Source organism: Taudactylus pleione, unplaced genomic scaffold (genome assembly GCF_031769625.1).
Source record: "Taudactylus pleione unplaced genomic scaffold, aTauple2 ptg000250l, whole genome shotgun sequence".
NCBI lineage: Eukaryota > Metazoa > Chordata > Amphibia > Anura > Myobatrachidae > Taudactylus > Taudactylus pleione.
Window position 1 is genome coordinate 10,294,877 of NW_028284652.1, and position 12,271 is coordinate 10,307,147.

Here is a 12,271-nt window from a genome sequence, read left to right on the forward strand (position 1 = left end):
GAGATATCACATGTATCTCCTAGTTACCTTCCTTTTGCGGAATGGCCCGCTGTCCCCATACACTAGTATGGGGACAGAATTCATCAAGCTCCGAAAGGGAGCATTCGCCATCTTCAGATGGCGAATGCTCCTGCTTCGGACTCGCAACCCGCTCCTTCCCTGTGGGAAGGAGGTCCGGGTTGCAAGAGGGATCCTTTCGGATCTCTCCGCCCCTGTCCGGCTCCTTCCGCCAGACGTCAGGGCTCTTGTGCGCATGCGTGACCTGTAGGCACCAATCCTGAGCTTACCCTATGGTCGCACCGAATGGCCATGGGAATGGAGATGTCAGAGCCATATTTCTTGCGTACAGGGTCGCAGATGCACCCCTCAAAACAGTCGCAACTGGCCTGTGTTTTTAGCCGTCACTCCGTTTTACCTTCCCCAAACGCTCCGTTACTGTCAGACACATTACGAATAAATAGGCGTGGCTATCGACTATGGTAATGTACCTTGACGCATGTGCACCGATAATCACTCAACCGTGAAACATCGGCATTGCATAAGGCTCTGAATCAGGCCCTTAATATGTTCTTCTCCCTCTACAGCCCATTCTCCTGGGCTCTATTGGCCTTTAATATCACCTGTACTCTCTCCTCTCCTCCTTTGCCATCTCCACTCCCATCTGCCTATGTTTCCAATTGACTATCTGAAGCTCAGTATGTCTGTCTAATACTGAAATCACCGTCCTTCCACCCTCCAGGCTATTAGTTGAAGGCAATACACTCGGAAAGACCATCAACCATCAATGGTTTGTCACCAATTGTCGATGTCTTTGCCATCAATGGCGGAGATACAATGGTTCCCCGACACCAATGGCAAAGAATGCAGCAAATCCTTTTTTTCAAGATGCTGGGGTTACAGAGCTTAATTCTGACCTGCCCCACCGAATCCCTGAAGCTGGGATGTTCATCGATGGTGTAAACCCTTTATAGTTTCCCATCAAAGGTTTCCCACCATCGATGTAAATCACAGATGGCACAGACAATGGTGCATCATTCGATGACCATCCCTAAAACAATCTCTTTCGTCTGTCATGCAGGGTACATACTATACGATGCATTCAGTATGATTTACCGCTGGCAGCGGCAGCCCGACAGAGGAGGAGATCCCAATCATCCTAAAGGTAAGTATAAACTAACCTAATTCTACCCCCTAACCGTCCTTTAGGGTGCCTAACCCTAATCCCCTCTCTAAATGCCTAAACCTAGCCCCCTCTTCCCCGCCGCCTAAACCTGTCCCCCGAGGGGGTGCCTAACCCCCCCATCCCCTAGCCTGACCCTAACCTCCCGGGGCGGTGCCTAACCCTAAGTCCCCCCCGGGAGCCCCAAACCTAACCCCCCCACGCGGCTGTCCACGCCTGGCATCTCTTCGATCGGGATGCCGGGCGCCGGTCTCCCGGCAGCGGTACAATGACAGGTATCTAGATTTAGACGCCTATCATTTAACCCTCACTGGGATTAAGCAGTCAGAAAGCCGGCGGTCGGCATTGCGTCCACCGGCTTCCTGAACGTATACTCTATGCGATATGTCGTTCAATCAGCCAATTAACAACATATCACATAGTGTTGTTCATAGACATAGCGCATCGGTCTTGCAACACAACAGATGCTGATATATCTTGCGTATATATCCGCGCACCTGGCTGTGTGTATGGGCGACCTGCTGACTGCTCGTACACTTGATGCAGGGACCCGCCGACACTGACATTCCGACTAGGCGGCAAATTTAAATGCCCATCCAGTTGTGATGTCAGCGCAGGAATATTGAGCAACAGGTGTTTATCGGCTTACCAATTGGCCTCTCAATCTGTGAATCCCTGGGTTGGTGGACAAGACGTCCAGGTGTGTACCCAGCCTCAAGACTGCTTCTTAGGAGTCATCATTGACCCATCCCTCTTCTTCACTCCCCATATTGAGTTCCTCTCTCATTCCTGTTGATCCTGCCTATGCAACATCTCCAGCATCTGGCCTCTCACCATGGAAGCAAAAGACTTCATTCAGTCCCTCATTATCTCTCACCTCATTTACTGAACTCTGTTTCTATCTGGTCTATCCATGTTCCATCTCACCCCTTTTCAATCCCTATGATGTGCCTCTGCCTGCCTTATTTTCTTCTCTCTGCGCTCTACCTCAGCTGGCCCTCTCTACCAATCACTACACTGTCTCCTACAGATTAAACTCATTACTCTGTCCTACAAAGGCCTCAGCCACTCCTCTCTCCCATACATCTCCAATATCATTTCCAATGCAGGATTAAGGCTACTGGGGGTCCCAGGGTAAATAAGGTCGTGGGGGCCCTATCAATAAAATTGCCACAGCCCCACGCAGCGACTACTATGCCCGTTACCTTGTCTCCAGACTCTCCAGCAAGGTCGCAGCATACTACATCATGTCCAGGGCACTGCTGGTAACCAACTCCTGGCAGCATAGTGAACATGATCTAGTACACTGCCAGGGGCAAACACAGGATTTTGAGTGAGGTGATATAGAGAAAGAGAGAAGGAGGGAGAGAAAAGGAGGATCAAGGAGGGAGAAAGGGAGAGAGAGTGAGACAGAGAGGGATGGGGAGCAAGATAGAGGAAGAGAGGGATAAAGAGGCAGAGAGGGTGAGAGATGGAAGGGACAGAGAGGGATGGAGGGAGGGGAAGAGAGAGAAAGAGGGAGAGCTGGAGGAAGAGAGAGAGAGAGAAAGACAGAAAACCGAGAGGGAGGGAGACAGGGAGGTAGAAAAGTCATGAGGGAGATAGAGGGGGGAGGGAGAGGTAGAGAGGGTGGGGGGAAAGGGAGAATAAGAGACAGACAGAGGGAGAGAGAGAGGGAAGAAGGGACAAGGAAGGATACAGAGAGAAAGAAAGAGTGAGGGAGACAGAGAGGGGGAGAGATGGAGGGAGGAGGAAAGAGAAAGAGGGCTGGGGAGAGAGAGGGAAAGAGAAAGGGAAGGAGGGGGTGACAGCACACATACAACCTATTGCAGCATCAGGGCAGGCTTCTTCTGATGGGGATGGGCACTTCACAGCATTAGGCTCCGCCCCTACCTACTCACGCATGAATCACGGCATTATATTAGCGTAGGGGCAAAGTCAGCCACGGACCATCATTGCATGAGTGTGCTGTCACTACTGCCAGGAGCCGGCCAAAGAGGTTCCAGAGTGGCCCAGAAAGTTTGCAGCAGTGTGGGGGCCCCCAATGTGTGGAGACCGCTGGGTGACTGCCCCACCTATAATCCAGCGCTGCTCATTTCTACCTACACTTCCTCCAGTCTGCAAAAGACAACATTGATAACCTCTTTGCTCTCCCACCTCTAGGATTTTACTGCTGACCTGTGAAACACATTCCCATGTCTTATTAGATTACACACTAGTCACCAAGTGTAGCACTGGTTCTCAAGCCGACAATAGTGAGTACTGGCCTACCTCATCTGGGTGCTACTTATCACTGATGCTCAATGTCTTGTCAATAGCTGGATTTGCTATTCTCTCAATTTATACCCTGTCATTTTCTTGTAGTTGATCACTGTGGAATTTGGTGTTGTGGAATGATGTATTATTCCTTATTGTTAGTGCATTGTTTAATATGTTCTCTGTTCATCCCTATGTACAGTGTTACGGACCGTTTGTGGCACCTTGCAAATAAAATAAAATAATAATGTAACATTATATATTATTGGTTTGTCATCAGCATTAATAGCACATTTATATACTGTGGGGGCACTGTGGCATACTATATGTGAACTGGGTTTCTGTGTGGCATAATGTGAACTGGGAACATTACAGTGTGTTTATCATATTTGTGGTGCTGGGAATATTTAGACATAATACTTTATAATAACATCATCCGGGGATATCTTAATGACAATGTTATTGCTACGGGGGCCGGACAAATGGTTGTACCTTCACACTGGGCCCACCTCACCTCCTATAATTCCAACAATGCTTCTATGCCTGATCGGTCACCAAATATGCATGGGTAGAGTAATCATTAAAAATAAAATATTTGACCCTTAAACACTGGGAATCTATTCAGCTTTCTTCCTTCTCCCTCTCTAAATGCACCAATCATACTGAAATGCATGTCAAGCTCTTAAATAGATTGAACTTGACTCCATTGAAACTCCATAAGATATGGCCTGCGACTTCCAAGTTTTGCTGGTGTCTCTGCCATTCTGATGGTTCTAATTTCCATGTTTTTTGGGAATGTCCTGTATTACGCCCTTTTTGGATGGAAGTGCTTACCCTTATACATGATGTGTTAGGCCTCACCCCAGACCCCTCCTTAGCCCTTCTACATTGGTATCAGCCCATCATTCCTAAATCTATACGTTATGTCCTTGGTCACGTTTTAGTATCGGCCTTCCTCCATTTTGAAATTGAGACTAGAGAGACTCCTTACTCTACACACCCTTCTTCTCCTATTAAGAAGTGGCTTCCATGGCACATATATGTCACAGAGGGAAAGTGTACACCCCCCCCTGCACATGCTTCTCCCCCCCTTTTCAATTCAATTGAAATGAAACTGGTGGTATATTCAGACGCCTGATCATTATACTTAGTCATTTCTGGTTTATTGTTTGTTTGACGCCTGTAGATGACCTGTCTCTCCTATCCCCCTTTATGTTTTTGTTTCCCCCCTTGTTGTCTTCTAGAATTTTTTCTGTACCCCAATTATTTATTTTTGCATATATTCAATACAAATGTAATGATAAAAAAATATATTTGGAGTTATGGACTCTATTTAGCTGTAAGTATGTAATGGGAATATGAATGTTGAGCTAGTAAGAATGGCATACAGGTATCTAGCATGGAGGACAAATCTGCCTATTAATTGACTAAAAAAACACAGATGATGGATCTCTACCTCCAACCCATAATAGGTCCTAAGATTATTTTTCAGTGGAATGAAAAAAGTGAATTAAGAGAGAGGTAAGACACAACAGACAGATGTAGGTCATATAACCATTGCCATTTTGTTGCTGAACCAATGAGTGAGTGTAAGGAGCACACTCCTATTACTTTAAATCAAGCATTGTATACGTACTGCAGCATTGCCATGTAGCTTTCAACGTTCCTTGGGTGAGAAGTCTGCCAGTTCTTCTTATATCCCAAAAACAGGACATTTGGCTTCATCTGACCTAGGCCAGCAGACTACATAAGGTAAAAGAAAATAAATTGTGTAAAGCTATGATCTATGGAAGAGACAAAATAATTACATATGTGGAAGCACTAAACCTTAATGAAATGTATTAAATAAGTTAGATGAACTTACAGACACTATGAAATAAGAGACTTGTCACTGAGGAAGACAGGGCCATTATAAGGGTGGTACCTACGTAGGTACATTTGCAAGGAGCCCAAGCTGTAAAGGGGACACGATGCTGATGATCCTATCCTACATTTCATTCACCACTTGCCGATCAATTGCACCATCAGTTTGTCTTCTATCCGGAAGCCATAGTGGCTGAGTTGTTAACATAGGTCTCAGTGGATTTCTGGTCTCCAGAAAAATGGCTGTCACCAGTAATAAAGGCACACTAATGGGCTAAAGACTTTATTTAGAAACTGTGGACCTTATTCAGAGTCGGTCGTGAGCGCTTAGTGCTTGCAACCGACTCGATGTTTGGCCACAGGGCATGCGCACGACAGAGCCAGCTCCGTTGTGCGCATGCGCGAGCCCCCGCTAACGACGGGTGATCCATCGTTAGCAGACTCGAAGCAGACGGAGCGAGCTGTCGATGTTGATTGACAGCTCACTCCGTTTGCTGGGCGGGCAGGGGGCGTGCCTGCCCAAACGGAGGCGTTCCCGCCGGAACGCTAGCCGTTTGAGGGCGTCCCCACTGACATCATCAGTGATGTCAGTGGGGAGCTTTCTGCTGAAACAGCAGGAAGCTCCCTGGGGCTTAAGGTTGACGAGACCCTACCCTAGGGTCTCGTCGTAAGCCCCGATGGTCGCGATGGTTTTTACCATCGTGACCATCTCCCTTAGCGGTCGTTAGAGCTGTGGGTGTTAACCCACAGCCTAACGACCGACATGTTTCTGAAAGACCGCTTGCATCCTACGACCGCCTCTGAATGAGGCCCTGTATCTCACTGAGGTACAGTTTCTAAATAAAGTCTTTTCAAGTAGGGATGGGACATCGAAAGAAAACTTTAGAAGTACCGATGTTTTAAACATTGAATACAAAATAAAATTTAGATATAAACATTGGTTGTCTGGAGCCGATGTTTACCGTTTTTTTTTTTAGCAAACTGTATTTAAACATATAATAGCTTATACTATGGCTATGTTCATGGAGGCAAACAGTATATATATATAAATATATATATATATATATCAGGGCCGAAACTAGGATATCTGTCACCCGGTGCAAGGCAGCAATTTTGCGCCCCCCTCCCTTCCCGTACCTGGATTTTGTCCTTGCTCCTCCATAAGGCAGTGCATTACTCAGACGTCCCTGGTATAGTGACTTACATTATTCCATACACCATAATGCCCATTACACATTATGCCACACACTGTAATGCCTATTACCAAAGTGCCACTTACATATTTGCCCGACACCATTTTATGCCCCACAGTAATGCTTCTAATTACTTTAAAATTACCTGCTCGTTGCCATGGGGTTCCATGCTCGTTGCCATGGGGGTTTATGCTCAGCCAGGGGGGTTTATGCTCGTTGCCAGGGGGGTTTGAAGGGAGAAGATGCAGCTCTCAGCATCCTCTCCCTGCAGCGCCAGCGTTCCCGGCACTTCCGGGAATGCTGTGTGCATTGCGCTCTGCTAACAGACACTAGAGGTCCAGTAGGACCTCTAGCATCTGTCTCTTCCTTGGCGGCGGCCATTTTTTGATGGCCGTTTTCAGCAGAGTCCATGCGGACGGCTAGTCCGTATGGAATCTGCTGAAAACTGCCATCCAAAAATAGCCGCCGCCAAGAAAGAGACAGACACTAGAGGTCCAGTAAGGACCTCTAGCATTAGTCTCCTCTTCGGCGGCGGCCATTTTCAGATGGCAGAGTCTGCTTTTTCACCCCCCCGCAATCCCCTCCCGGTGCACGTGCACCTCTATCCCCCCCCTAGTTGCGGCCCTGTATATATACACAACTGCATGTAGATGGGCACTCCGGATATAGAGAAATGTAAGTGTCATGGTGCCTTCCTATGGAGTGAATATATCCAGCATATCTTCTAAAGATAGAAACAGGCGGATGAGTGCCACGTGACCACACACAGGAGAACAAGGGATGGCGCAGATGAAAAGAATGCCGTGCATTCAGATGCCGGCAACATCATTTCTGGAAGCGAACCCGGAAGTTGTTAGTGCTGGAGCCACGCGGAGAACTGTGGTCGCGATCTGGATGGATTATGGGCCTGATTCAGAGCCGCTCGTAAGTGGCCGCTCGTTTGTTCCGAGCGATGTTTGCACAACTGCGCATGCGTACGGATCGTAATACGCATGCGCGAACCAGTCAGTGCGGCCGAAAATCGTTTGTTCGCTAAATAGCGAATGCCTGCTATTTTCAGTGACAGGAGGAGGCGTATGTGGGTGGTAACGGGAAGGTGCTTGAAAACGGGGAGTGGAGATCAGAACGCAGGCGTGCTTAAAGGTCAAAACGGGCGTTTTATGGGTGTGCATAATTAATACAGCAGCGTCATTGACCACGTCACTGGGTTATTTTATAGTCAGAACTGCTAGCAAGATTGCGGTAGGAAAAACCAACCACAAGAATAGTGAGCAGTTCATACGCTGGTCGATGTACTCGATTAATCTAATAAATAGCGGACATGATGTAGGATGTGAGCGGCCAGGGGGCGTAGTTTCCCAAAAAACGACCGCAAATTTTGTTCGCTCGTTCAGACCTAGAGGCGTGAACAGACCGCAAAGAGTGAACGGTTCATTTGAATAGCCACCCCTTTTTTCTGAACGATGGAGCGCAAATAGCGTCCGGCTCTGAATCAGGCCCTATATGCGGACACAGTGGGGATAACTATAGAGATGAGCTATACATGTTTTAGGGTTTTCCTACCTTTCACAGCTGGGAATGATCAGCTTTATTGCGGAGGGTATGTAGAACCCATTATGTTAGTAGGGTCCCATGCACCTAGAAAAAGATCACTTTCTACTTCAGGGTCCATAGGGGGTCCACAGGGTTGACCTTGGGGTATAGGTTGGGAACCAAATCCGGGCACCACGCAGTTAAAGCTTTTAGCTCCCAGGATGCACTGGGTCCACTCTCCCTATAACCCCACCCCCAAGCCAGAGGCACCTCAGTTTCAGTTGGTGCCCGGCCGGAGTCGGGTCACCGTTAGCGCAGGGGGAGCTGATTAGCAGCCCCTAAGCTTATTTTATTTTTTTAGGGACAAAGGCCCTCATTCAGAGCCGTACGCTCTGAGCAGAGCGCACGCTCTGCATGAGGGCCGGGCTCCATTTTCATGGAGCGTCCTCCTGGACGCTCGTATAGCTGTGGGTCACCACCCACAGGCTATACGAGCGTGCATTTTGATGGCCGCGATGGTCGTGACCATCGCGACCATCGAAATTGCGAGCCGGAGCCTGCGGTTGAGGTATTCAACCGCAAGCTCCGGAGTGATTTTGGCTCTATCAGAGCCAAAATCACTCCCACTGACATCACTAGTGATGTCAGTGGGCCGGCTTCTGACGGGAGGCGTTCCCGTGGGAACGCCCCCGTCAGGGAGGCACGCCCCCGGCACGCCCACCAAAGGGGGCGTGCTGACAATCAACATTGACAGCACGCCCCCTTTGATCGGACACAACGAGCGAAGGAAAGTCCTTCGCTCGTCGTGTCTGGCGCATGCGCACGACGGAGCTCCCTCCGTCGTGCGCATGCTCAGTGCAGACCATCGACCCACTTGCGAGCGGACAGCCGCTCGCGAGTGGGTCTGAATCAGGCCCAAAGTTTTTTCCATGGACTTTGGACTCTTCAGAGCGGCAGCGTCGGACTGTCCATAGGACGTCTAAGCTGCCGCTCCGTCACCCCGCTGGCGCTGAGACGCCAGTACAGATCTGGGGATCTCAGCGGGACCCCAGAGTCTGTACTAGCCGGACTCTGCGGGCGCCCAGGACTGCTGCCGGATCCACGGGGAGCAGGTAAGGTCGCGGATCACCGCTTGCGGTGATCCGCGCATTTCAAATGCAGTCCTGTGCCTCCGGTCTCAGGGGACAGACCGGAGGCGCCGGCAGTGGCGGCGGGCCCCCCATACCCCGTGGGTCCACTAGACCACCAGGGACTTAACGATCGGTGCAGGGAGCCGGCGTCCCGGGGGTTAATAGCCGGCCAGGGGAGGCAGCCTTCCCTGTTACAGCGGCTCCTCCCCTCAGCTCAGCGCGCCTTTCAGTATCCATAGTCTGGCGTCGCTGAGCTGCTTCCTCCGCGGGCCACGCTGCTTCTGAGGTCTCCAGCGGCCATTTTATCTCTGTGGTGCAGCAGAAATCTCTCAGGATGGCAGTTGGTCCAGTCCCCCTGTGTACCTCACCATCAGGTCAGTGTACACAGCGCTGTAGCCTTCCCAGACACTGAATCTGGGCAGTTGAATGCAGTGTAATAGTGCAGTATATTATATGACATGTTTATGTATATATGTATATATCTGCATTGTATGTGACTTATGCTAGTGCTGACTGTCTGTACTTTATTCTCTCACCTGTCAGTGTATATCTATCCCTTTTCTTTATCTGCCCTAATACAGCTGTACTTAGGGTGGTTCTGAGACCTCACATTTATATACTTGTTAATATTTGTGTGGTTTGTCACATACTGTTGCGTGCTGCACGTTGCCATATTTTAGATGGAACTGTGTGTTGCATACGCTGAAAATGGGTCCCTGCAGCTAATTTTTGGCATCAGTCAGGACCAGTATAGTGCTGCTTAATATTTCCGCCAAGATTGGTCAGATATGTCTGACCAGGAGATAGAGCGTTATACTGCACCCATTTTTACTATCCTGCAAGTCATGTGCTGCAGGTGTTAGTGCGGAGGATTTGACTCATAAAGGGTTCTGTATGTGGCGTCATCTGGTGCCGGCCCCTTTCACGACCCCCTTGGGCGGTTTGTTTTCTCGGGATCCTCTCAATTGCGGATCGCCGGGCGGGCCCCATTGTTGTACCTCTCTTGGGGTTACTTCACCATACTGCCCTTTTCATCTCAGGGTATCTCGCAGCTTCTTGCACTCTTCCCCTGTGACACAGACTACCGCTCCCTGCAGAGGTTTTTTCGCAGTTTATGAATTCCCCCTGGTGCCACAATAGTCTGTCATTCCCCTTGCAGGGATTACCACAACAGCCACCCTGGGTGGATGTCGTTTTCTACGAAATGCTAATTGGCGTGGTTGACGCCCTGTGGTTACTTCCCAGTTGGCTCTGCCGTGAACTGGATACTGTTTGGGGCTCTTTCCCTCTTACACGGGGGGAAGCCTATTTCAGGTATTATTATCCCTGCTTTAGGGCTGGTAGCAGGTCCATTCTGGTTAGAGTGAATGTTGACCTGCACCTGTATCATACACCCTCAGTATTGCGTGCCTTCGGGTTCCCTGTTGCTGACTAGCGGGTGGATCGCATAGCGGGACTCTGGCTGTTGCCAGATAGGAGGTGTTACAACAGTGTTTGGCCCCCTGTCCCAAATTCCCTGAGGGTCATCACGAGCACCTCCTGGGGTGGATGGGCGTGTTACTCGTCTGATTACAGACGTTACTACGCCTCCCATTCCTGCGTGGTCGGATTCTTCGGATCCGTAGGTGGTAACTCTGCCTGAAATCAGTATACTTGCTTTCAGGAGTTGTTACCCATCCTACCATGGCTATAGCATGGTTGGTTAATACTATTGCATATTGGGTTGATGCATTTGTAACGTTTTTTGCCCTCCAACACGTCGGGGGTTCAAATGTATTTGGTCGCTCACGTAATATATGCAGTTGTCATAGGTGGAAATGCCTATATTGGATACCAGTCTCCTAACTTTCAGAGTTCCGGCTGCGACTGTATCCTCCGTAATACCCTATGGCTGCGCTCTGGGAATGCAGAGGTGCAGATACCATCTTTAGGGTTGATATTGTTTGGTCCTGACCTTGACAAGATTGTAGTAACATTGGCAGTATTACTAACGACAAGTTTACCGCTTTCAGCTATGCCCACTACAAGGCCTCAGACTAAGTCTGTTAAGTCTTTTTTGTCCTCTGGGTCAGCCTAAAGGTCTGTTTCTTCGTAGACTGTCGGCATCTACAAGGGCCGACATATCCAGTACCGAGCAGGCCTGGACTGCCAGCCGATCCTGCTTCTGAACCTACGGATATCTCTTCAGCCTGACGGGACAGGCCTACAACTGGGAGATACCGATTTTCTCAGTTCGCCCGGTACTAGTGTCAAGTTGCCGCGGCTACGTGGGTAGGAGGGTACGCCCTCTTTGCTCAGGCGGCCTCTTTACAAGGGCCTTACAGATCCAGAAAGCTATGCAGTTGTTGCGGTAAGCGGAGCTAATTAGGCCATCCCCACTATCTCAGTGAGGGACTGGTTGTTCTGCTTTCTTTCTGGTGCGGTGGCTGAATGGTCCTCTTTGGCCTATTCTCTGTCTCAATTCCCTGAACCAGTTCCTAAAGCTACCTGGGCTCAGGAGGAAATCCCTATGCTCCTTCATACGATGTTTGGAACCTGGGGACTTTATGGTATCACTGGATATACAGGACGCGTGCCTACGGGTACTTACAGAGACCTTTCCTCAGCATGGGCTGAGGTTTGCTGTATCACAGCAACACTTACAATTTTTCGGGCTCTGCCTGTTGGGACTGTCCTCAGCCCCACAGGGGTTTACCAGCGTTTTGGATTTTCTGACAGTTCTTCTGTTCAGTATATCCCAATGCTCCTGTACCTGGACGGCCTCCTGCTCTTAGCGGGATCACCGGGGTACTTTACGGCCAGGTCAGGATGACTGTGGCTTCTTCAGGGTGCAGACGTTTAATCAACGGGGAAAAAGTCCTCCCTGCATCCCTCTCTGGGTATTCTTCATCTAGGATCCCTGCTGGATTCTCAGAATCTGAGAATTCTTCTGGCGTAAGACGGAATCTCCACTCTTCCATTAGGAGTACATGGTTGTCTGTGCAGTCGACAGATGTCTTTACACTCTGGGATGCATGGTGGAATGGGCTCAGTTCCATTCCAGGCCTTTCCATAATTGGCTCATCTCCAGATGGAACGAGTTTTTTCTGTCGGATAACTGTTCAAACGATGATGCT

At 49.3% G+C, this 12,271-nt stretch overlaps 1 pseudogene; it reads right to left on the bottom strand.

Annotated features, from left to right (window-relative positions):
• Nucleotides 1-5,053: 5,053 nt before the first annotated feature.
• The window catches only part of LOC148515403 (solute carrier family 12 member 3-like), a 72,180-nt pseudogene continuing 64,962 nt past the window's right edge, over nt 5,054-12,271 (bottom strand).